Source organism: Crocodylus siamensis, chromosome 7 (assembly GCF_052110815.1).
Source record: "Crocodylus siamensis isolate JL-2025a chromosome 7, ASM5211081v1, whole genome shotgun sequence".
Lineage (NCBI taxonomy): Eukaryota > Metazoa > Chordata > Crocodylia > Crocodylidae > Crocodylus > Crocodylus siamensis.
The window spans coordinates 60,523,529-60,548,974 of record NC_143401.1 but is presented as its reverse complement, the minus strand read 5'-3'; the positions used below and the strand labels follow the sequence as shown (position 1 = coordinate 60,548,974).

Sequence of the window (25,446 nt, the reverse complement as noted above, 5' to 3'; positions counted from 1 at the left end):
AAACATGCTGCAGGTGTTTCCTCCCAAGGTGGAAAACCTTGCATTTTTCAGTGTTAAACACTATCAGGTTCATTTCATGAGCCTTTCAAGATCTGCCTGGATCAGCCTCCTGTCCTCAGGTGTGGATGCTTTACCCCAAAGTTTGCTGTTGTCAGAGAACTTGGCCAGCCTGCTTCTGACACCAATGTCTACATCATAGATGAAGATGTTAAAAAGTAAAGGCCCTAAGACAGAGCCTTGAGAGACCCCACTGGTCACTGCGCACCATAATGATTGACTTCCATCAATCACCACCCTCTGGGTCCTGTCACGGAGCCAATTCCCCAGCCAGCAGATCATGGTGAGGTTGAGGCCACATTTAGCCAGTTTTGCCAAGAGGTGATCATGGGATACCAGATCGAAAGCTTTTTTAAAAGTCAAGATACAACATCAATCTCTTCCCTCTTGTCCAGGTGATAGGTCAGCTGGTCGTAAAAGGACATGAGATTGGTCAAGCAAGACCTACCCACAACAAACCCATGCTGGGTATCCCTCAGGATATTGCCTGTATAGGATGGCCTCTTTGACAATATTTTCCAAGACCTTCCCCAAGATAGAAGTCAGGCTGATGGGTCTGTAGTTTGCCAGATATGCTTTCCTTCCTTTTTTGAAGATAGGCATACATTGACCTTTTTCCCATTTTTGGGCCCTTCACCAAAGCACTAGGAGTTCTCAAAGATCCATGCCAGGGGGTGAGCTATGATACTTGCCAGCTCTTTGAGTACCCTTGGGTATAAACCATCAGGGCCAGCTGACTTGAAGGTATCCAGCCAGTCAAGGTGTTCCTTCACGAGGTCAGCTTTGATGGAAGGTAAGGAATCTCCCTCACCTGGGCCTCTCTGTCCTGCAGTGGGCAGGGGCGTCCCATGGGACTGGTGAAAAACTGATGCAAATACCCATTTAGTAAGTTTGCTTTTTCCTGGGCATTGGTTGTCAGTTGTCCCCATCTGGTTTAGCAGGAGATCAATGTTGCCCTTGCTTTTCCTCCAGCTCCCCACATATCCAAAAAAGGACTTTTTATTGTCCTTAATATTTGTAGCTAGCTGGAGTTCCGTCACAGCCTTGGCTTTCCTGGTTTGCTCTTTGCAGGTCCGGACCAGATCAGAGTATGACCATTTATCATCTACAAACTAATGGCCTGATAGAGTGGTTTAACGGGACTTTGAAAAATACCTTGCACCACTGCGTTCAAATGGAACCTTGTAAATGGGATCTAATGATTCCCCCCATTTGCTGTGAGGGAAGCTCCTCAACCATCTTTGGGGTTTTACCCATTCAAGCTTGTGTACGGTAATCACTTGAGGGGCTTGCTAGACCTGGTGCAGGAAGGTTGGGATGAGGCAGTACAAGGAGGCCCGAACGCAGCAGAATACGTGAAAGAGTTAAGACATCACCTACAGTTAGCAGGCAAGATGTTGTGGGACCATTTAAGATAAGCTCAGGAGATTCAGAAAGACAGATATGATAAAAGAACCCAGCTGAGGGAATTTCAAATAGGCTAGAAGGTACTAGCCCTGCTCCCAGATACCACAAGTATGTTCCTTACTTGTTAGCATGACCCATTTGAAATAGTACAAGTTGTACTTGTAGACTATGATGTTTTTAGACCTGGGTATAAAAAGGAAAAACAGATATATCATATTAACCTGCTAAAGGAGTGGCGGGAACAGGAGAGCCTGTTGACCAGACCTAGAAGAGGACACATTTGGCAAGGACTCGTATGAAGGAGGGGGTCTCAGTTCAGAGGGCGTAGAGGTCACTGTGAGGCCTATGCTGGATGATCAGCAACAAGGCCAATTAAGGTATTGGGTGAGTCAATTCCAGGATGTTCTTAGTGATGTCCCAGTTTGCGCTAAGAGGAAAATTCGGGTAGAGGTCACTAAGATGTTGGAACAAGGCATCATTCAGGAGTCCCAGAGCCCATGGCACAGCCCTATTATAGCAGTTACTAAGCCAGATGGGTCATTAAAGTTGTGTGTTGACTTCAGGAAATTAAATGCCATAGCCCATTTTGATGTCTTTCCCATACTGCAGGTAAGAAAGTTATTAAAAAGAGTGGGGTAAGCTAAGTTTATTTTGACGCTGAACTTAGCTAAGTGCTATTGGCAGGTACCACTGTGAAAGGAAGTACAAACTAGTGGAGGGTAGATTCAAGTTAAACATTAAGAAGAATATTTTCACAGTAAGGGTTGCCAGAATCTGAAACGGGCTGCTAAGGGAGGTGGTACTATCACTTAACTTGAAGGTCTTCAAGAGGAGGTTAGATAGGCATCTGGCTGGGGTCATCTGACCTCGGTCCTTTTCCTGCCTGGGGCAGGGGGTTGGACACGATGATCCTTCGGGGTCCCTTCTGACTCTACAATCTATGAATCTATGAATTAAACAGACCACAGTTGTGAGACATCGTTAGTAGAAACCCGGAGTTTGTTTTGGGTGTTTTTTTCTCCTATCAAGATGAGTGGAGAAGGCCCTGCCATACAGCTAGAGAGTGAAAACAAAGAGAAAAAAGAAATACTACTCATGCAAATGAGCAGATCATGAAAACAAACCTAAGGCTGAGTTTGTGGACAGTTTAAACCTAGTTTCCCACATCAGAGGTAATTAACCTAACAGGAAATGGCAAGTAGCCTTAGAGAGAAAGCAGCCAAGTTGACTCTCCCATAGATGTTCAGATTTATACCTGTCACCATAGTAAAAACTGGTTGGTGTATGGCTGGGGTGAAAGGGAAGGATAGAGCCCCACTTGGAGTGCCCCGGCACCATGGCAAGACTCACAAAATGAACACCACCTCCTGGAAGAACACTCTATCAAGTCATTGCAGGCGAGAATTGGGAGGAAATCAGAGTCTAATGGGCCGAGGCCAAAGCATTCCTGAGAACCACACACAGGTGTATGTCATCAGGATGTCACAGGCCACATCCTTATATAGTGGTCCCGTGACACAGGCGTGCATGTGAAGACTCACATCTGCAGTAAACAGTAATTTTAGGTTATTGTGCTGTAATTTAGGTTACTACGCAGCAACTGTGCATGCAGAGACATGCCCACTGAAAACTAGTTATGCATAACAAGAATGAAATCTAGCATAGATTAAAAAAATTAAATGAATGACCCCAAGATTCATTGCAATTCTAAAATACAGTACCAAAATAAATAAGAGAAAAAGTCTAAACTATTCCTATAACTTTGTTTATATTACGAAAGTGACCTCTGATTAGTAAAAGCTGAATAAAATCTTTAAAAATGCTTATCCCGATTTGCATAGGATAATGAAAAATACGATATTTCAGTATACTTAAATAAATGTAATATCCAGAAAATAAAACAACTAAAAAGTTGTAACAAAACCTCTGATTATCAGCTTTTAAATCACTTTGAAAGAAGCCATTCATCTTAATGTAATAATTTGAGAAGGCCTCTGTAATTCACTGCATATAACAGGAAACATAAGCCTCATGGTTGCTTTTAATCTATATAAAAGCGTCTTTCCATTAGACAGCTGAGAAAAATTTTTGCCACTCTAACCAAATTTTCTGATGTTGAGTCCTGAGGTGTTTTACTCTGCTTAGCAGAGTCTGGGCCAGTCACCTGGTTATCCAATATGTATCTGTTATAATAGTAATATTATTTCTAAAATATTTCATATGCACATTCTTCCCTTCTAGCAGATGTAGTATTTTACAATTTAGGATTTCAATGACTGCCAAATTTAGCAAACACTAAAACACCAAGTGATCTATTCATATGAATATACAGACAGTCACAATCACAACAAAACTCATATCTCCATCATTGTCCTGTTCATGACTGAAATATGTATTTTTCACTTACAAGTTCTAAATCTCTTCTTAAGAGAAAGCATTGCCCCAGATCCTTTTAAAGAATGCTATATATAAAACGTATGGTGTTATAAAAAATATTAGTCAGATGTTGCAAGAGTATGTATACATCTTAATTCACTTGTAAACACTAAATGATGTCCTGTTAAACATAAAATTGATATAGCCAGATAGTCAGTCTAAAGATGTTCCTTTTTTGCCTGACACTCATCACATCTGAATCATAGCCACAAAATCCCATACAAATATAATCACATTGGATACAATACAATGCAACACTTTCCATAAATAAGTAACCAAATCTTTGAGTCTGATTCTATCTATCAGCCAATGCAGGTTAGGAAGAATTTGTAAGATAAAACAGAAATATGAAGTTCTCACCATTTTTGTATATAATGGTTACAAGACCACTGCAAAATGTCCAATGAAAAAAAAATTCTAAGACAGAAGAAATTAAAGAATCATTGTACTGTTAAAGTAAGAAGGAGTAGTGATTTTTTTAAAAACTCAAAAACATGCAAAATAAAGAAATATTACTTTATTCCCTATTTTCTATTCTCTCCTTTCACAAATTCCGGGTTTCTACTAACGATGTCTCACAAGTGTGGTCCGTTTAATTCATAGATTCATAGAGGCACTTAAGGCCAAGGATGTAGTTGTCACGGGCGATTTAAATTACCCGGACATCTGGGAGGAACAGTCAGCCAGGTCCAACCGTTCCAGGAGGTTACTGGCTGAGATACAGGACCTCCACTTAATTCAGGAGGTGCACAGTTCCACCAGAGGAAATGCCCTGTTGGACCTGGTCCTGGCCACAGGAGACAACCTGGTAAGGGGCCTCCAGGTCCTCGACCACCTGGGTGATAGCGATCATTGCTTGCTGGAATTCACCATCCAGCGCAGGGTGTCAAGGGCCTGCAGCAAAGCGGTAGCCCTAGACTTCAAGAGGGCCAACTTCAATGAGTTGAGAATAGTGGGAGAGGCGCTGGGGATCTCAAGAGCAAGGGAGCTCAGTGCCCAAGATGAGCGGTCGTTCCTTAAGGAGACAATACTCAGGACCCAGGGGGTGACCATCTCACCAAAAAGCAAGGGGGGCAAGAGTGCCCAAAAGCCCCCCTGGCTTACCAAGGGTGTACGGGAATGCCTGATTGCCAAAAAGGCGGCGTACAACTGGTGGAAGAGGGATGCTATCTCCAAAGAGGAATATAACTCCTCTGCTTGGGCCTGTAGGGGGGCTGTCAGGAAAGCTAAGGTGGACATAGAGCTAGGACTTGCATCCAAAATCAAAGATAATAAAAAGTCCTTTTTCAAATATAGAGGGAAGATAAAGAAAGCACCGGGAAATGTGGGGCCCCTGCAAGATCCTCTGGGCAATCTGGTGGTTGCACCAGAGGAGAAAGCAGAATTCTTTAACCAATTTTTCACCTCCATTTTCTTGTGCAGGGACCGGGACATCCCCACTGTGATGCAACATGAACTCAAGGGGAACGCCTCCAGACCTCAGGTTGGGGAGGACCGGGTTAGAGAGCTTTTGGAGGGGCTGGACATGTTCAAATCAGCAGGTCCAGATGCTCTCCACCCCAGGGTGTTGAGGGAGCTAGCAGGGGTTATTGCAGGGCCCTTGGCATGGCTTTATGAGTGCTCATGGTACTCCGGCCAGGTGCCAGATGATTGGAAGATAGTCAACGTGGTCCCCATCTTTAAAAAAGGTAGGAGGGAGGACCTGGGCAACTATAGGTCCATCAGTCTTACCTCAATCCTAGGAAAACTCTTTGAGAAGATCATTGTGGAGCACATCTGCAATGGGCCGGCCTCAGAGATGATGCTCAAGGGCAACCAGCACGGTTTCATTAGGGACAGGTCATGTCAGACCAACTTGATTGCCTTTTATGATCAGGTCACAAAAGCATTGGAAGCAGGTGTCGCCATGGATGTAGTCTTTCTGGACCTCAGCAAGGCCTTTGACAACATCTCCCACCCCATCCTCATTAAAAAAAAATTGGGCAACTGTGGCATTGATGCCTACACAGTTAGATGGATTGCAGACTGGCTGAAGGGTTGTACTCAGAGGGTGGTTGTGGATGGGTCATATTCAACCTGGGGAGAAGTGGGCAGCGGAGTCCCCCAGGGCTCGGTCCTTGGGCCTGCACTCTTCAATTTCTTTATCAGTGATGTGGACAATGGGGTGAAAAGCAACCTGTTTACATTTGCTGATGATACCAAAATTTGGGGTGAGGTGAGCATGCTAGTAGGGAGGGAAAGACTGCAGCAAGACCTGGATAGGTTACGGGGCAGGCAAACAAAAACAGGATGCGTTTCAATACTGACAAGTGCAGTGTGCTGCACTTGGGCAGTAGTAATCAGCAGCACACTTATAAGATGGGAAACTCCCTTCTTGAGAGCAAGGAGGCACAAAGGGATCTTGGCGTCATTACTGACTCCAAGATGAACATGGGCCGACAATGCGAGGTCACGGTTGGCAGGGCTAACCGGACCTTGTCGTGCATCCACAGGTGCATCCCAAGTAGGGCCAAGGAGGTGATCCTCCCCCTCTATGCAACTCTGGTCAGGCCACAGCTGGAGTACTATGTCCAGTTCTGCGCACCCCACTTGAGGAGGAATGTGGACAACATTGAGAAGGTCCAGAGGCGGGCCACCTGGATGATCCGGGGACAACAGGGCAGACCCTACAATGAAAGACCTGAACCTGTTCAGCCCTCACAAGAGAAGGCTGAGGGGGGACCTGGTGACCATCTATAAACTCACTAGTGGGGACCAGAAGGGTTTGGGAGAGACGCTGTTTCCCCTAGCGCCCCCTGGCATAACAAGGAATAACAGCCAAAAGTTGTTGGAGAGTAGGTTTAGATTAGACATCTGTAAGAACTACTTCACAGTCAAGGCAGGTAGGATCTGGAACCAACTTCCAAGGGAAATGGTGCTGGCTCCTACCCTGGGGGCCTTTAAGAGGAGGCTTGATGCCTACCTTGCTGGAATCATTTGAGTCCAGTTTTTTTCTCCTGCCCAGGCAGGGGGTTGGACTTGAAGGCCTACAAGGTCCCTTCTGACCCTACTTCTATGATTCTATGAGATTTAGAAACATGAAATTGCATCTCCCATTCTTAAGGGACATTTAAGTAGTCAAGAACTACCTAGCAAGTTCCTACTCCCACTGGTATATGTACAATTTAATACACTTAAAAGGTCCCCTTGGACAACTCAAAAGCAAAAAGGAAGTCCATACACCAGGCAAAACTCTGTTATCAACTAATTTCTTAATGTCACTACTCTGTTCATTATTATCTTTCTCGGTCTGCACATTCCTGTGCTGGCAGCTCATCTGTTCTCTTGCATCTCTTCTCCAAGTTCTATTCAGTCCAGTATACATTATTTTGTAGTGTTTGTGGAATGTCTTGCATGTTTCCCTGAATGGTGCCTAAAGAAAGCTAAAAATAAGCTATGCCTAGTTTTGCAGTTTGTATATTTGCTGAGTTAGGATGCTTGATATGGATGTCATTCTGCTTCCTTGTATGATAGTGAGAGGGCAGATGAGACTTCAGGAAGGACAAGAACTATTCACACCTAGAGAATCAAAGCCCAAATGGTTGGGAGAAGTAAACACTGAAAATTTACATTTTAATAGCTATGAAGATTGGGTTCTGAGGTGAGGGGCTAAGCCCTGGCCCAGGCAGGGAAATTGCTTTTGAAGGGAAATAATCTTCTATCCAAATTGTATTTGATGGAACTAGAAGCTTGGAGTAATAATCTTTATGTCTAAAGGGACATAAATATTCCTCCAGTCATAAATGGATCAGTAAAGATGCCTGACTGGTCGAAGGCATTTACTTTAGCAGGACAGGAGGTTATATGCACCATATTTGATCTTCCAGATTTTTATAGGATAATGGAATTGGCCAGATAAAGACAAGTACTTAAGCCTGGCCATGGGAGGCAGAGTTTGTCTGAATTTTCCTGGGCATAAGGTACTTTAGTCCCCCATTAGCTGGGCAAGGCAAGTTAACAGTCTGGAAGACAACTTTGGCTTGAAGAGAATGGAAAGCACATTTTTTAAACTTAAGGCTAAGATGCAGGGATAAGGTAAAATTATTTTTCTGAAGGTTTTTGTTTGTTTATTCCTATACCTCTGTCTGTAACTCAATATATGGTTCCTGATTTCTTATAATAAACACTTTTTTATATTTTATATTTGTTGGTGTTTATTACAATCTCAGAGCACTTGAACATATGAGCAGGTCTCTTTTCCAGAAGGGAGGATCCATCTTTTCTGAGTGCATGCCTGGACAAGGGAATGATTCTTCTAGCTGGCAAAATCTCCTCTGCTAAGAGCTGGCAAGACCCAGGTGAAGCAGATAAAGCTGAGGTACCACTGGGCAGAGACAGCACAGACCACAATGACAAACCAAATTCCGCATTTCTAGTAGATACTATGAATGTCTGTCCATAAGATGCCAAACAGTCATTTAGCTAATATGGCTATAGTTTCTGTTCCTCTCATCTCCCCCTTACAGAAGTTAATATTACACTTGGTAAAGGACACCCATACTAAAGCAAAACAAAATACAAATGTTCACTTACTAAAAAACCCTAATGATGGTATCCCTTATTGTTCTCAAATATAAAATGTTCTATTTATTTATTTATTTAAACAGTTTACTTGATTTTGCACAACAATGCTAAGTATTTTCATTTGTGAAAACTCAACACAACATTACAACAAAACTGCTCTTATTGAAGCACATTGTTTTTGCATTTTATAGCCCCAGTGAAATTTGTGCTGAGAACATGCCATAGGCAAACAACTCAATTAGAATCAAGGATGATACAATAGACATTGCATCTTCATATCAATTCATGACTGGTAGAAACAGATGTTTCCAGCTTTGGAAACCTAGGCAGCTGAATGACTATGAAATTATTCCATAAAGAAGAATTTGATACTATCATTGCAAAAGTGAATTCTTTTGAGCAATTAAGTAAAAAGGAAAATGTAAGAGGCTGGCAATATTTACCTTTTACACTCCACCCTGTTATACCAGGCATTAGACCTGCTGGCAAAGTGGTAAGTAGACCTGCTGGCTTGCTTATCAAGTATTTTATTGCCTACCTGGATATAACAAAGAAAAGGAGTGGAGGACACTAAGGAACGGGTGTATCAGCCAAGCCCAGGGAGAAAGTTCAAGTTTCTTTTACTATTTCCTTTCTTAGAAAACCAAATTAAAACCAGGAGAAGATTGAACTTTTCTACCAAACTAGTACCAACATGTATTTAGATGAAGATCACTTAAATATGGATTTTATGTCTTAGGTAATTCATATGTTTTGTTGCTGAATTCAAAACCAAAAAAAAAGTTATGGTTTTATAAATTAGTTTTCAGTGGTATTGATACAGTAATGCCAACTGTCATGAGAACATTGTGAGACAGGATTTATAAGTCAAAATAACTCAGACTCATGATCTCCTGATCAAACCTTCGAATTTCACATTTTCCCAGCTGGTAAGTCTGTGAAGGGGAAGGGGAAGGGGAAGTGGCAGGTAGAGAGGGAAGGAGTGTGTGTGGGGCGTGGGGCGGGATCGAGGCCCCCACCATGAGGAAAGGAGTGGGGCAGAGGCAAATGGGAACCAGGGCCCGGGGTGAGCCATCCAGAGACATAGGGGGCATGGCTCCCCACAGCAGCATGCATTCCTGGGGAAGGCATGGGGGGTCTTTGCCTCCTGCAGGGCAGAGGCAGGCTGCCCATTGCAGGCTGGGGCTCTGCACCCTGCTGTTTTTGGCTCAGGAGTTCAGCTGTGCAACACCAGGTTTCTTCCTGCCATTGGGGGGAAGGAGACATGCTGTGTGGCCAGTGCGTCCCACATCCTCTGCCTACCCGGCAGGTGACAGTGATGTTATGTGGCTGAGCTCCCAGGGCACAGGCAGCAGGTTGCAGAGCCCCAGCCTGGAGCAGGCAGCCCATCTCTGCCCTATGGCAGACACATGCCTCCTACGCCTCCTTTGGCGGTGTGCGCAACTGGGGGGTACTGTGCCTTCGCCCAACACACACTCCTTTGAACAACCCAACCTGGCCCTGGGGCCCCATTCACACCAAGCCCTGCTCCTGTCCCACTCTTTCATGATGGGGGTCTCAATCTCCCCCCTACCCCTTCCCCTGCTCTGTCCCTTGCACTTACCAGCTGAGTGCTGTCTGTCTGTCATTGTGTGTCTGTGTTTCTGTGCAAGCCACAGCTCCCCAAGCCCTGATGACGCCCCTCACTCCTGACCCAAAGCACCCTACATCCTGCTAGGACATGCTGGGACCCCCGATCCCCAGGCTCAAAACCCCCATCACATACCCACACTTTCACAAATGCTACCCCCACACATACACACACTTCAAAAATAGCATCTCATGATTTACGAGCTAATTTCTTGATTTTTTAAGAGTTCGTCTCATTGTTTTTGGCATGGTGTAGTTGGCAATACTGTTGATATAAAGTATTCTGATAATGTGGCAATGAGCAACACAAGAAAATAAACCAGATGAATAAAGTTATAAATGTAAATCATGCAACACTAAGAGAAAAAACAATACAAGAGAAAATGAATATGATTAGCTGAGTTCTTATATAAATTAATAAGAACAGTAATACTTTCTTCACTATGGGCCTTGTTCATGTGTTATTTCCAACTAAATAAATGTTGACAGGTGTTAGTGCTAGCTTGAGTTTTAAGCAGTCATACCTTATGGCTAAAAACCTTCTATGACTGTCCCCAACCTGCAAAGCTGTAACTTATCACAAGAGGGCTGGTGTACAGGGACCTGACTAGGAGCTACAGCTGCAAATTGCCACTTGAGGGTGAGTAGAGGCAGGACAAGCTTTGAGTGGGGGAGGTGTGGATAAGAGGGTCAGGAATATAAAACTGGGAGGTGGAAAGTAAATGGGATGAGGGTGGGTAATGAAATTTGGGGTAGAAAGAAAATGGGTATGAAGCAATAATGGTGAAATGAAGTCAGCCACTGAAGGATAAAATAAAAAATAGTAAGACAAAAATAATTTTAAAAGAATTAAGAGGAAGTAAATTAAAGAAGGTCTCATGTTATGATAAATTGGGATTTGGGGAGTGCTGGTCATGCTCCCTGGGAAGTGTGAGTGGTGAGGAAAAGTGCCTTTTGGGGAGCTACTGCCCCTGCACCTGCCCCAAGAAGGAATTCCCAGCTTATGGGGACCCAATCTGACCCCAAACCTTCTTTTCCCTACCTATATTACAGAGACTACTAGAGTCCAGCCAGGTTTAGGGGCTCCCTGGGGCCAGCCCCAGCTCTTCCCACATTCTCTGGAGCTTGTTGCGGGGGAGAAGGCGGCAGAGATTACTCACCTGGATGGACTCAGAACTGGAGGGGAAAGGTGTCCCACTCTAGTCATTCCTAAACTGGAGTGCTGAGGGCAGGGGAAATGCAAAAGTCCCATTGAACGGCCTGTAGTGGGAGACCCAGATCTGGTCCTTAGCCTTATTCTACCCCACAACCCCCATGGCCCTGCCTCTAGGACTGGTCCCTGCCCTGGAACCTGGCAAGCCAGCTGCCATGCTGCCTAGAGCAGCCGTGGAAAAATTTCAATGAACCACAAATAACTATGATTCATTGAAACTGAGGGGGCTGCTTGCTACCATGAAGTGCAGGGCTTTGCCAAATCCCATTTGGGCCTTGGGGGCTCTTTGAGACCAGCTACTGCTCTCTCCTACTCCCTGGGGCTCGGGAGCAAGGTCAGGTAGTTACTGCCCACTAGGATGGGCTCAGTGCTGGCAGGGAAATGTTCCTCCATTGGCTGTTTCTGGACCAAGTGACTGGGAGAGAAAAGCCCCACCCTCTCCCCCGATTCCCAGGGTGCAGGGGTGGGGAAGGAGGGAAGTTGGGGAATGACTACTCACTTGGATGGGCTGGGGGCTGATGGAAAATTCACTGAAATTTTTCCACAGCCATTCCAGGTGGTGTGGAGGCTAGCCAGACAGGTCATAGGGCCACAGGGCAGGTATCATTCTGGAAGGGGGACACGAGGCTGTTGGAAGGGATGAACCAAGGCTGGGGGCCAGATTGAGTGTTCCTACCCTCAGCAGCTCAGTGGAGCAGCCTAGGGACTTCAGTCATGGTTTTTTTTCATTTCCCCCCTACCTCCAGCTCCTTGATCCAGAACAGCCAACAGGGACACCTTTCCCCACCAGAGTTGAGCCCATTTGGGTAGACAGTCACTGCCCAATTCCATCTGAGCCCCAAGGAGTGAAGAGATTGCAAGGTTGAGCCTTTTCTCCCCCAGCCTGGTATATGGCAACTGCCATCCTGGTGGGTGGTAGCTGCCTAATCCACCCCTGAGCCCCAGGGAGTGCAGGGGAGCCATGGCTATCCAAGAGAGCCCTCAAATCCTGTGCTCTGTGCCAGCAGGCAGCCCCAGCAATTGCAAAGAACCAGAATCCCCCATGGTTAACAGACATTCTCCCACAGCCACACTGGGTGGCAGGGTGGCTGGCTGGCTGGCTGGCCAGGTCTCAGAGTATGGACCAGTCTAGGAGGCAGGAGCCATGGGGGAGGCTGGTGGCTTGAGCCTCCAGCATAAAGCCCACAGGCAGAATCTGCTGTGGGAGGGCTGGGCCACATGGGACCATGGCTAGAGGATGGTGGTCAAGGATAAGAATGGTCCTTGAATGAAATAATTAACCTTTGAATGGCCCTGGCTGACTGGCCATAGAATGCATGGGCATGCCATTGAGTGACACCACTTATGCACTGTGCATAGCACAATTTCCTCACACTCCTGGTCAATTGAAGGGACAGTCAATCAGCCTCATCTGCAACCCCAGCACCTACGTAGCCGAGGTAGTCCAGCATGTCTACCCTCAAGCTCGCACCCAGGGACACCCCAAGCTATGAACCCTCCAAAGCCCAAGCCTCCACCTGCTACTTTCGAAAGCTCCCAAACACAATACCAGTCAAACAAGGCACAGTTTTCCTCACCCAGGCCCTGACTTACCAGAGAGGTTTCCTGCAGTGTTTTTGATGTTCATGTCCTCTAAGCTGCCACCATCCTGTTCCTGATCCATCTCCTGGTTCTCCTGAGGTTCCAGGCTCAGTGATGGGGCTCCAGAAGAGGTTCTTAGAGGACAGCTGGTCCTCAGACCTTTCTTAGGGAGCAGCAGGCAGTTTCTGAGATGAGGATGCCTCACTGCTCTCCCCCTCTTGCTGGTCACAGTGGATCAGCCCTGAGACTGTGCACTGGACTGTGTGGCAAGGAGCCACAGCATGATCCCTCTCAAGGACTTTAAAAAAACTCATTAAGGATCAGGGTTATGGCTGCCCAGGCACCTTGTTGGAGCCCCTGCCCCTCACATAGAGGGATTTCAAGAAGATTATTTGGTTCTGACCCGGAGCCAGTGCTGGTGATGCCCCTGTGCCACCATCTGCACCACAATTGTCTCATTAACAGCTTGGTTCTGCTGGATCCCTTTAATTCCCTTCATTGTAGTTGTAATGATCCTCTTTCCATGCAATGAGGTCCAGCACCTCACCACAGGTCCAGTTAGATGCCTGCCTGACAGGATCTGGGGGCATCCTTTGGCTCAGGCTGGCTAACTGAGTTGGAGGTCAACTGACAACAAGTTTGTGCTTTCTACCTGGCCAGGTAGCATGTGCTCTGCTGACTCTTTGCATGGAATTGCACCCTTGCAGGGTGGGAAGGTCACATCCCTGGGGGCACGAGGGAGTGTTGGGTTGGTGCCAGAACTGCACCCTGGGCAATAGAGTCCAAGGGTGGAAAGGTTGTCTACACAGAACAGGAGGTGTGAGAGGGACCACTACATCCTGGGATACTGAGGGACTTCAAATTGGGCAACCCATCTGTAAGAAGTGGCTGCACTTTAATGAAACACAAGCTGTATAACATTGATCTGAGAGAATCCTGCCCTGGAGTGGTGGAACTTTGAGCTGTATAACAAGTGCTTAACAAGTGCAGACAAATCCAGGTGTTAAGAGTTCTAGAAGCCACCCAGAATTACTGTGTAACAAGGCCCTATTAAAGCTAAGAAGCTTTTATTCCTAAATAGCAGGTGTGGGTTCTATTGTTATGGTTTCTATTCAACTTTTTAATGGAAAATTTCAATGGGTAAGATACTTTTAGTTTATATCCTGCATGTAATAGGATAGGACTGAAAAACTGGAAAAGAACTATGAAGTGGATTAACTACACTCGTTTTTAAGTGTGACGTTCAGGGCATACAATGGATTCTGAAATAAGAAGTGAAAGAAAGGTTTCTACGTCTTAAATTCTAGTTTTTTTCCCTTAGTCTAACAGATAGTCTCTTTGGGAAAGGTGTTGTTGGGGAAAAGTCAGAGGGCAGATGAGAGGGCTGATTCACTCCTGATCCTGTTGATTTTGACACACAGGCTGTTTGTAGGCAACACTTTTTTGCAGGTTTAAAGGGGGCTAAATGCCTTTTACACTGCTTTAATGACATTGCTGTTTGCACATTTGGCAGTGTATTGCGTGTTAATTCCAGCCGCTGTAGTACATTCAGCAGCACAGTGCACCTTAAATGACTTTGGGATGCAGCAAATGACTCTGGGATGCTGCACAGTAAAACACCATGGAAGAGTTTTAGTTTTCTACCCTACAGCCATAGAGAGAAGCACTGGGCTCCGTGCAGCTCAAGCAGCCCAGCAGCAGCCCAGGAAGGCAGGTTCCACAGAAGGGGAAAAGAAAAAAAAAAAAAAGCAGCGAGCCTGATCTTTCTCCCCGCCAACCTTGGAGCTTGACTGCCAGCCTGAGCTGTGCAGGGGCCCGGTGATTTCCTCTGTGCCTGCAGTGCCTCCCAGGACTGTCCAAGCCAGGTGCTTGTGGACGTGTGCCACCTGGGTGCCGGGGAGGCCGCCACTGCTGCAGAGCAGCACCCCCACCTTTCCGGCAGCCCAGGGACCGCTCTGCCCCCTGCCACTGGAGAGACAGGTAAGGATCCGGCTCTGACATGGGTATACATAAAATGGGGGTTTACTTTGCCCTAAATTGAAGCAGTGTTTTTAAAAAAATCACCACTTCAATTTAGGGATAATTAAACCCTCGTGTAGTCTACAACTGCCCAGACATTTTCTGTCCTCTCCAATGGTTAAGCAGTCCCTCTTGTCCCTAGTCTAGCCCACAGAGTCCTAAGCATCCACAAAGATATCTGTTCCCTTTCTAGTCTTTCCAGCTCCCCAAAGCTCCTACAGTTGTCTCAGTCCCCAGACTCTTCTGGCCATGATCTGCCATACTGCTTTTTCTCCAGTCTGGTCCTTCACTGTCATGTTCATCTCTTCTAAACATCTCTTGGAAGTCTCATATCATCTTTGTAGATATGAACAAAGTTATTCAAGGCTGCATATCCTTAAAGGTTTATCTTGGATAATCCTTCATGTAGCAAGCCCTGGCACTTAACTCTTCCCTCTTTTTGTATAGGCTAATACGGTAAACTGAATCACAGTATGATAATATGAAGACTATTAACACAGAAACATTACAGTAAAACCACAGTCCATCACACTATGGTAACCATTGTTTCGATCAGCTTTCTCCTAATTTTGTGGTTTGACATCCACAAAGACAAACAGGTAAAATTAATCAGTGTCCTAATTACTGTATGTGCAATCAGTTCCCAGGGAAATGCTTCTTTTTCTTACCAGATTTGCTTTTGCTCAGGCCTTCCCAAATTGTCAAGTACTTTGGTGGTGGCCTTAGTTTGTCAGTTGTCTCCATAAAGAAGCTTAATTACTGTTTCCATTTAGCTTAGATAAATGATAGACAACACCAACTGATAAATGATAAACAACACCAACTGTAAAAAATATGTGATTTCCATTCAGTCAATCAAATATACACTTGCTGGTAGCCATTAACAACTTCCAATGTAGCAGCAGAGTTTTCTAGAGTGCTACTTAAATAAATAATGCAGTCACACTTAAAATATTATATGTGCTGCAGGAGATGCCATTTCTACTGAATTTATTTCCAAAAGCAATTGAAGAACAGAGATCCAGCCCTCCTCCTACAAAAAACCAAAACATTTATATTTTCATTTCATTTAGTTCTAGTAAAAGTGCAAATCAAAAGTGCAAAGTGCAGATCAGGGGTGCAAAACAACGTACAGGCTGAAACAGTGTGCCAGTCTTTAAAACCAGCCTGCAAGTCAGTGAGAAGTTAGAGACAGTAAGTGCAAAGGCTTTGCATAATCTTCTGTAGTCTACTCTGACATAAGTAATTTTAGTACTGCAATGAAGAATGCTAATAGTAGAGAAGCTGGAGGAAGTTTTAAGCACTTTTTTACTTCCAATAAATATATTAAAAGTACAAACTGAATGTGCTGGTGTTGAACTTCTTAGGCAGCTTGGCAAATATTTGGAGTATAAAAAACTAATATTATAACCTACTAAGACCACCTCTCAATCCAGTTCAGCACTGAGTTTCTTTCACAAGATCTATTTTTTTCTTGTCCCTAAGTCTAAATTAACTAATGTTGCATTTGAAAATATACCTTATTGATATAAGTTCTGATTCTGTCTCATCTTAAAGTATATAATTGCCCGTTTTGATTCCAGCGTTCCTTTTTTCCACAATGCCACAAGAACATTAAAGAATTAAGACTAGTGTTCAGAATGTCAAACTTTTAGGAGTTATATGGGTTGTTTAATATAAGACAAACACAATTTTTCAAACTACATATAATTTTGAAGGAAATTAATAGTGATTGTTCAGGACATTGCAACAAATTCACCAAAACAAAAGCTAAAATGATCTTTCAGCACTTAAGTTTAATTGGGCCCTGATATGGAGTATGTTTATCCATTTATTTATCTGCAAAGTAAACTCATTTTTTTAAATGGCAACCTCTCACACAGTTGCTAATTATTGTGCAGCAATTTAGGTAGAGGTTGTATGACACAAGTTGCAATCCTTTATGTGCAGATCTTTAGATTGTCTTTGACTCCACAAATAAATTATTAGAGTCATGGGCAATGCAAGTAAATATAAAGATTAAGGAAGACAAAGAGATATAAATAACTATAAAATCCATCTAGCTCTTAAATCTAGGGAAAAGCATTAATTAAATTAATTAAATTGTTAATTTAATAGGTATATATACCACAGAATTGAGCCTCAAAACAATCATTCATAGCTACTTACTGCCCTTGGAAATCAAAGGGAACTCTGCATATGTTAAGGCATATATGCAAGTTATCTGTTCTAAAGAAACAGGAGGAAAAGATGAATATTGAGGACGGTTGAATGAATTTGCTTTAGTTTGATGGACAGAAATTGATGAGGAATGTTTTAAGACTTTTCAGTCTATCCTGGAAGTTATTATTTAGATATATATCTACCTTTCAGTATCTCTTCAAAAGTTATCTCATAAAATACCAAGAAGGTTGAAGAATGTTGCCTAACACTAAAGCTATAATTATTTGAAGTGAGGGGACTGGGTCCCTGCATCTGGTGAAGAATGCTATAAGCAGACATAACAGAAAAATCTTCAAGTATAAATTAAGTTTTATTTTTTGTTTCAGAAGCACCACATAGAAGTTTCTTCCAGTGCAAGGCAAAGGGGAAATACAATGTGAATCATAGTCTTTATTACACATTGCTTAGAGTGAAACAGAGGTCAAACTTACAATTGTGTATGTTCTTACTGAAAAAAAAGTTGTTATATGTATATGAATGTAACCATCAGATTTATATCCATGATTAAATAAGGGAAAAGAAAGATTTGAAGAGATAACATTTTTTTACCTTGGTTTATCCTAAAATCAACTAAAAGGTGTATTTTGAAAAAAGATGATGTCAAACTGACTCTAAAGCTTACAAAAATAAAATTCTGAGTTAAGAAGTTGGTCTTCTAATTTTCTGCATGACTAGATTTACAAAATAAAGTTAGCGTCATTTTGTTCGAGGCTCAGAAAACAGGCTTTTAAAAATCTAGGTGGTTTTTAATTCTTCTTCAGTTATCCAATGTAGCTTTTAAAAAACAACACTTGCTTAAAACATTTCAATGACAACTTAATGAGCTGAAAGCAATCAGTGTTAATGGAGTCTATACTGGAATGGATTTCTTGATCTTGGTGTCCTCAGCCTGGAAATAGCTAGTATCTATTTTCTCCAACTTCTTTTTATTGTTAACTTTAGTGAAAAGAAACCATTGGCTCTACTTAAATGTCATCTTATTTAAATATGAAGACTATATGAAGTGTTTATGGGGGTTTTGATTTTATACTATCTGAAACAATTGATTGCGAAGAACTTAAAAAATACAAAATTATCCCTTCTCTAATTATGTATTTCATGCACTGTGGCAGCCATTAACAAAATAAAATCACAATTTTGGGTTGGTATATTCTAGTTTGTCTTGAAAATATTAGTTTATTTTACTGATCAAAATGAAAAGCTATGAAAATGAAATCCATTATTTAAATACTTAGTATTATAATCATAATGATCCCTGATAACCAAGGATCCTGGTCTTCTGTGATAAAAAATTCAAATTCTCTGATAAAAAATGGCACATTCTCTGATAAAAACCAAAAAATCCATGAGTAAAATTAAAGACCCCCCACAGCCCCCCCCCCGAGCCCTGCTGGTGCCCCTTTTTGCTCCCACAACAGCCCCCAGCCCTGCTCATGCCCCTTGCCCCTCACCCACAGCCCCAGACCCCTTGCCCTGCCAGAGGAGGCCCCCAGCTGCCAGGGCTATGGGACCAGGGCCACAGGTCCACAGCTCCCTACCCCCACAGAAGGCAGCTGCAGCAGGAGACACAGCCAGCTCCCCCACTGCTGAGGCCTGCTGATGACTCGGGCAGGGGCAGGGCTGGCTCCTGGCAGCCATGCACACTCCTGGGGAGCAAGGGGGACCAGAGCCCCAAGGGCTGTGTGGGGGGCAAGCCATGTGCTCGAGCTTCTGCCGTGCTTCCCTCCTGTGGGGCCACTGTAGCCCCGCAGGTAAGACCCAGCGTGGCTGGCAGCAGCGGGGCTGCAACAGGATCTCCTCATGCCCTGCTGTGCCTTCCGCACCTGCCACGGTTCTGAGTGGCGGAGCCCCGTGCCACTTCCTTCAGTGCAGCTCCACATGTAGGAGCCACATTGCTGGGGCAGCATAAAGCGAGAGGCCACTAGGAGATCCCCACACAGCTCTTCTGTCTCCAGCCTTGCCAGGTTGTGGGGAGGGGAGCAGGGTGGCAGGGATCTGCCAGCATGGATTTCCTGCCCTGCTTCCCTCCCTGCAACCCTGCATGCCTAGAGACAGAGGACCCACGCGGGACTCTCCTAGTGGCTGCTCACTCTGTGATGCCCCAGCAATGCACCTCATGCACACAGGGCTGCACCACGCAGAGCAGTGGCAGGCACAGGAGGGGCAGCAGGTGGTGAAGAGATCCTAGCATGGCCCCGCTGCTGCCAGCCGCACCAGGTCTTGCCTGCAGGGCTACAGCAGCCCCACAGGAGGGAAGCAGGGTGGAAGCTTGAGCTGGCAGCCTGCCTCCTGCACAGATCTGGGGGTGCAGGTCCCCCTTTCCCCCTTAAAGTGAACAACACTGAGGGGAGTGCCCAGCTGGCTCCATACCTCCCCACTCCCAACTGGCGCCTCCACATGCAGCTTCTCTTAAGGGCTGATACAGCTGCTTCAGTTTCACCTTCCCCTGACCAGGCATTCTGGCTGTGAGTGGGCAGATGTGGAGCCAGCCGGGCACTCCATGTATTTTCCCAACATCCCCCTGCTTGTGGCCGGACTGCCCAGCTGGCTCCACATCTCCCTGCTCAGGCCTGGAGTGCCCTGCCCTGCAACCTCCCAGCCCTCTGAAAGCCCCACTTACCAGTTCACAGGCTCCAGGAGGAAAGTGAGCCTCACCTAGGCTTTGCAGCTGCAGGCTCCACCCTTCCCCCTCTATCTCCCCCTACCCCTACCCCTCCAGGCAGCGCTGGGCTTTCCCACCCTTTTTGCAAATAGGGGGAAATCCATGGGTTTATCTGCTAAAAATCTGTTTTTTCTTTGATAAAACCAGGAAATCCAAGGTTTTGTCTGTTTTTCCATGGGAAACAAAAAACCTGGATCCCTGCTGATAAGATGTACTATACAAGCTGCTGAGTAACATTTACACTAGTTAAGGTTACAAAACTAGTTCCCATTATTTTCCATTGTAGTATGCTTATAATTTCAATATAATTCTACTTTCAAAATGTTTTTTATACCTATTTTTTCACTTTGAAATATTTCTTCAAGAGCCTCCTAACTACAGAAAGATAGTTTTGCTGGGTTTCCTTTTAAGAGGACAAATTAATGTTAGAATTCGGTATTTTGTTGATGTAACATTGTTTATTTGCCCAAACTTCCCATGAACACAGCTGAGAACACCAAAAAAGCTCTCAGCCTTCTCTCAAAGTCATGCTAGAAGTGCTTCTTTGTCAGTCATTGGCTTTCTTCTGTCTTCTCTTTTTGCTTCTGTTTTGCTTTCACATGTACAAAGTTGTACAAAAGCAATTTGCACACTCCCACATTTACAATCAATTTCCAGTTAAATTGCTGAATCAAAGAGATCAGCTGCCTGCTTTAGACAGTGGTCACTATTAGTATCTTTAAAAGCTCACTGCTTTTTTACATTCACCCTGACTAAAGAGTAGCTATGTCATTCACTAGCCTCCAGGAGGTTCCATCCAACCTACAGCATAACATCTCTCTCTCATATACATATATAAAATTCAGGTGAACTCAAGATTTTTCATACTTTTCAAAAGATTAGTCATTTTCAACTTAAAAGTCAACTTCACCCAATAAAACCATTTTCCTTCGAAATGCATATTTTAGCAGTTTGCCATGGGATATTTTATTTTTTGAAACTCTAAGCTACTTCAATAGGAAGTGTATACCACCTTTCTATCTGTTTTTCAAACAAAAGCAGGCCAAGGATTCAGGTTTCATGTGTCTTAACTTTGAGCTCCTATTATATCATTGTTCCCATTGTTCAGATTACAGTACACAGGACAACTGCCAAAGGGTTATCTACATTTTTTTGCCCTCATTGTACCCCAAACACTTGAAACCATTCCTTCTGCAGTCACAGAAAACCCTTGGTTCAGAAACAACACATAAAAGAAGATTGATTTTCATCTTGAAAATGTCAAATTTCTGCCTATAATGCTCAGCTACGTTTTTCTGAAACAGCAAAGTTAAAAAAGAGCCATCGACCTGACAGATCCTTGACGCATCATGATGAATGTGACAAGTCTACTACTTTATTGCCAGAAATGCCCTCCAACAGAATGAGGCAATCAATGAAGAATAATAAATCTAACCTAGATAAAACTGCTTGTTGTAAATGTATGTGTTGAAACAACTGGCACATTACATCTCTGGAAACCTCCAACTTCTATAAACTTTTCAGCCTCTTCCTTTTTTGGACAATACACATTACATCCCATATCAGTTAAACTAGGTTTAACGGTTTTCTAAAAACCATATCTGTAAACCAGCTAAAAACCTATCCTTAAATAATACTTTTATTACCTAGATGGGGGGGAAAAAGTTCTGTAAAACATGCCATAGTTAGGAAATAGAAGGGGGTCTACTTACCCTATCGGTTAATCCTTCTGTCAGCCAGTAAAATGACAACTGCATCAAGCTTGTCTGATGAATTATGTCCCCATCTTCCTAGAAGATAGTGTTATTGGTTAATACTACATCAAGGTCTTTACCTCAAGTGCACAATGTGGACACATTTAATTTTTTTCAGAGCATTCCCACATTTGAGATAAATTATAGCAAGTTTGAAAAAGTAAATCTTACATTTATAAATCAAGCATTTCATGAAAGGCACAGATTGGATTTATAACTAATGTTTCAGAAAGTATCCCATCATCCAGACTTAAGGTAACAGCTTCTATTTCAATAATAGAGGAAAAATATTCTTACATGCATATTTTCTTAGGCCATTTGATTAAAGTGCTAAGAAAGCAAGGACAGCCAAGTCAACTCATACATAACAGTTTAAAATATGTTTTATTATGAGACACAGTTAACATTTACAGTAAATAAGAGCAATAAAACTAACTAGTGCTGTAGTACAGATAGATGGTTACTTCCAATTGTGTATGATATAAAAAATACACCAATGTATCACTGTCACTAATTTCTTTACATCCATAGGCACAAGGGCAACTAAAGTTAGTCACTGAGATTTCTGTATTAAGAACACACAGACATAAAAATAAGACATATGTAGGTAAATTCTAGATTATCAGTGTATCACAATCTTTTTATGAGCTAAAATAATATGAGAATCTTATTACTAAAAATATCTATATATTTTTTCAATAGATTTTTTTGTGTGTGTGTAGGTTATATGGCATCTCAGTTGAAAATGGAAGTTAGTTTTTAAATATTTAATGGGCATAAACAACTATTAAAAACCCAGAGGCTGAAAAGGGGAATGGCAACTTATTCATAAAATAATTGTGCACACGACACACAAACATATACAAACATAGATACTATCAGGGTCTTTCACAAATACTTACATGAAATATTGGATTAATGTACATGTATTTACTTAATTCTAAGATGTAGGTCCCCATCCCCCTCCATTTAAAATGGGGGGAAAAGCCCCTCATTTTAGAATCACTTACGAGGGCAATGCAGAGGCAGGCAACAGCTGTGGCTCAAGCTCCAGCCCCTATCCGGGGTTGGGACTGTAGCTGCAGCTGCTGCCTAGCCTCCCTCCCTCCCATCTCCTTCCCCATCCCTCAGATGTAGCCTCTGCTACCCCAACTGCCTCTCTCCCTTCCCCCTTACACCTGCTTCATGCGGGCACACTCCATGCACAATTGAAGCCTAAGGCACTGAGCATGGCCCCAGCCCAGCCCCCACAGCAGCAGCAGCATGTAGCCCATGTGGCTGTTACAGGGGCAGACCTGGGGCCATGCTTTGTGCCCCAGGCTGCATCATGGACAGAACCTGCTGGCATAGGGAAAGGATAGGAAGAGGAGCAGAGGCTGGAGGGGACAGGACAGGGCACAACAGGGATAGCAGGGGGGCAGGTACAAGCAAGGGGCAATTCATCCCCAAACTGTGTACATCTACATACCATGTATAGAACCAAAATATTAGGGTTATCTTTAATTCATCCCCATAACCCCTGCAGAGGGGAAGGAATTGCTTCCCCGCTCCAGCAGGGATTAGGAGGAGGAATTAAAGCTGACCCAAATACTTAGATTCTATACATGGAAAATTGTAACAAACTTATAAATTTTCCATGTACAGAATCTAATTACTGGGGGAATGCCTTAAATTCAGGGTTTTCTTAGTTTTAAGTAAATGTGGTATAGTCTTAAGATTTCTATAAACTCATAATGTGTGTATGTGTGAACAAGTTTTTGAATAGCCTGTGGAAAGTCTCCTTTCCTTTTACTGAGAAATGGACAATATAGTAGGCCTGGGTGAAGCAGCTAGTATTTGCTTTGGGTTCGGCCAATTCAGGGGACTATGATTTGATTCAGAGATTCAAATCACTGTCCTGAATCTGATTCAGAGATTTAGCTGCTGCTGAATCTCTGATTCTCTGAATCATCCAGGCCCATCCCACCCAGGCTGGCGATGGCTGCCCTTCCTGCCCCAACTCCCAGCTCTTTGAAAAAAAAAAGTCCTGGCTCACTGGGTGCTGCTAGGTGATCCTGGCTACCCCCCCCCCCACTGCCCCACACTATGCGGGGAGCTCTGCATGAGCCCCCTATTCCCCTCTTGCTCCCCCACCCCCCCCATAGGTGCCTCTCCTGGGCCAGCTCTGGCCCTTAAAAAAAAAAAAAAGAAAAGTCCCACACTCACCATTTCTACTAGCGGGGGGGCTGATCCCTGCTGCCCCTCACTGCCCCATGACGTGGGGGGCTCTGCATGAGTCCCCTGAAGCCCTAAGTCTGCTGCAGGAGCAGAGAGTCCCAGGATTTTTCTCCATTTTTTTTTTCTTAAAGGGCCAGAGGTGGCCCAGGCAGGGCACCCATGGAGGGGCTGGGGGAGTGAGTGGGTTCAGAGAGATCATGGAAAAACCCCTCATGCAGTGGGGGGCAGCAGGGATTATCACCCTGCCCGGAAGCACGTGGTGAGCACTGGGGCTTTTCTTTAAATACTGGGAGTTGGGTTATGTGGGGCAGCCATGGGGGTGGGCTAGGGAAGCAGGCAGGGGATGGGGACTGGCAGGGGTCCCCCCATGGTCCCTTCCCCCAGTCCCACTTCATCTGCCCCTAGTACTTACCAGCTCAGAGTCCAGCTGCATCTCCCTGCTGCAGCCACTGGGGACTGCCTGAATCATCAAAGGTCTCTGAATCTTTTTGCAAGATTCAGAGAGTTTTGAATTGATTTGGAACTTTAGATTAATCCCCTGATTTGATTTGGATTCAGAGATTCAGACACCAAATCCAGCCAAATCTCCTCCAAACTGAATCATCACCCAAAGCTTCACACAGCCCTACAGTATAACACTCTGTAGATGAATCCACAAACTATATGCCAAAAAAGTACAAAAAAATACCACTAATCAGTTGCTTATCCTGATTGTAAGGAGGATATATTACAAAGAAAACTGCTTACAAATTAACTATCAATCTTTTCCCAGCACCTTTTGACTCTATGACTTTAAAACTTTCTGAAGTCTATCTTTTATTAGCTAAACTTAAAACAAAAGGAAAATTATCTTGCATTATTGTGCCTCACCACCTAGTAATGAGAAATCAGAATGAAATTGATGAATACTAATGAATTAAAAGACAGCACAGTTGACTTCAGTTGGTATCATCATCTATTTGCCAGTGCTAGGAAGATACCATAAAAGATTTAGTCTGTTTTCTCATACAACATTCATTCCACCTCCTCTAAGATTTTGGCAATAAATAGGGGTTGATTAAATTAGGCTTTTCCATGTTTTGCATTGGTAATTCTAGTAAGATAGAACCCAGGTGGACTCATGTTGTTTCTTCATAATATTTGTTATTCATAATATTTGTTATAGAAAAAGTAAAAAGGGGAATATATGCTTAATATAAATTGGAATAATTATGATATTTGGAACTGTTTAAGGCAAGTTTTATTTTAAAGCATCTATTCTAGAGAAAATTGAATTATACTGTGACATTTTCATATTAGTTTAGTAGTTGTGATTAGTCATAAAATAGTAGGTCCTTGATTTGAGGCTACTCCATGCTGTTAGGAAGATGAATAGAAGTCATTCCAATTCTGCTCTCACTTAAAGGTACATAGACCAAAAAGTAACCAGCAGCCTACTGTTTTAGACTGCAGATTCTAAGCTTCAAAACACTGTAAAGGCCATCTCCCAGACAACCAGGATAGGAAATATTCCACTGCAAAAGTGGAATAGCACATACTGGGGAATTTTAGTAGTACCTACGTAGTTGTGAAAACAGGAGCTTGAAAAGTGACTAAATTGCCATGTGAAGAAAAAAACCTAGAAGATATACCCAGATCTTCCAGGTTGAAGCTGGTGTTTGAAACTAACAATGCTATCTTTCATT

The 25,446-nt window shown here is 43.6% G+C and overlaps 1 protein-coding gene across 1 annotated transcript in view; it reads right to left on the bottom strand.

The window, feature by feature from the left end:
* PCDH15 (protocadherin related 15) overlaps positions 1–25,446 on the bottom strand; it is a 1,613,120-nt gene that overhangs the window by 1,246,130 nt on the left and 341,544 nt on the right. The window contains exon 2 of the mRNA XM_090057186.1: positions 21,503–21,580. The gene's annotated coding sequence lies outside the window, so the exon portion shown is untranslated. The remainder of the gene's footprint in view (positions 1–21,502; positions 21,581–25,446) is intronic.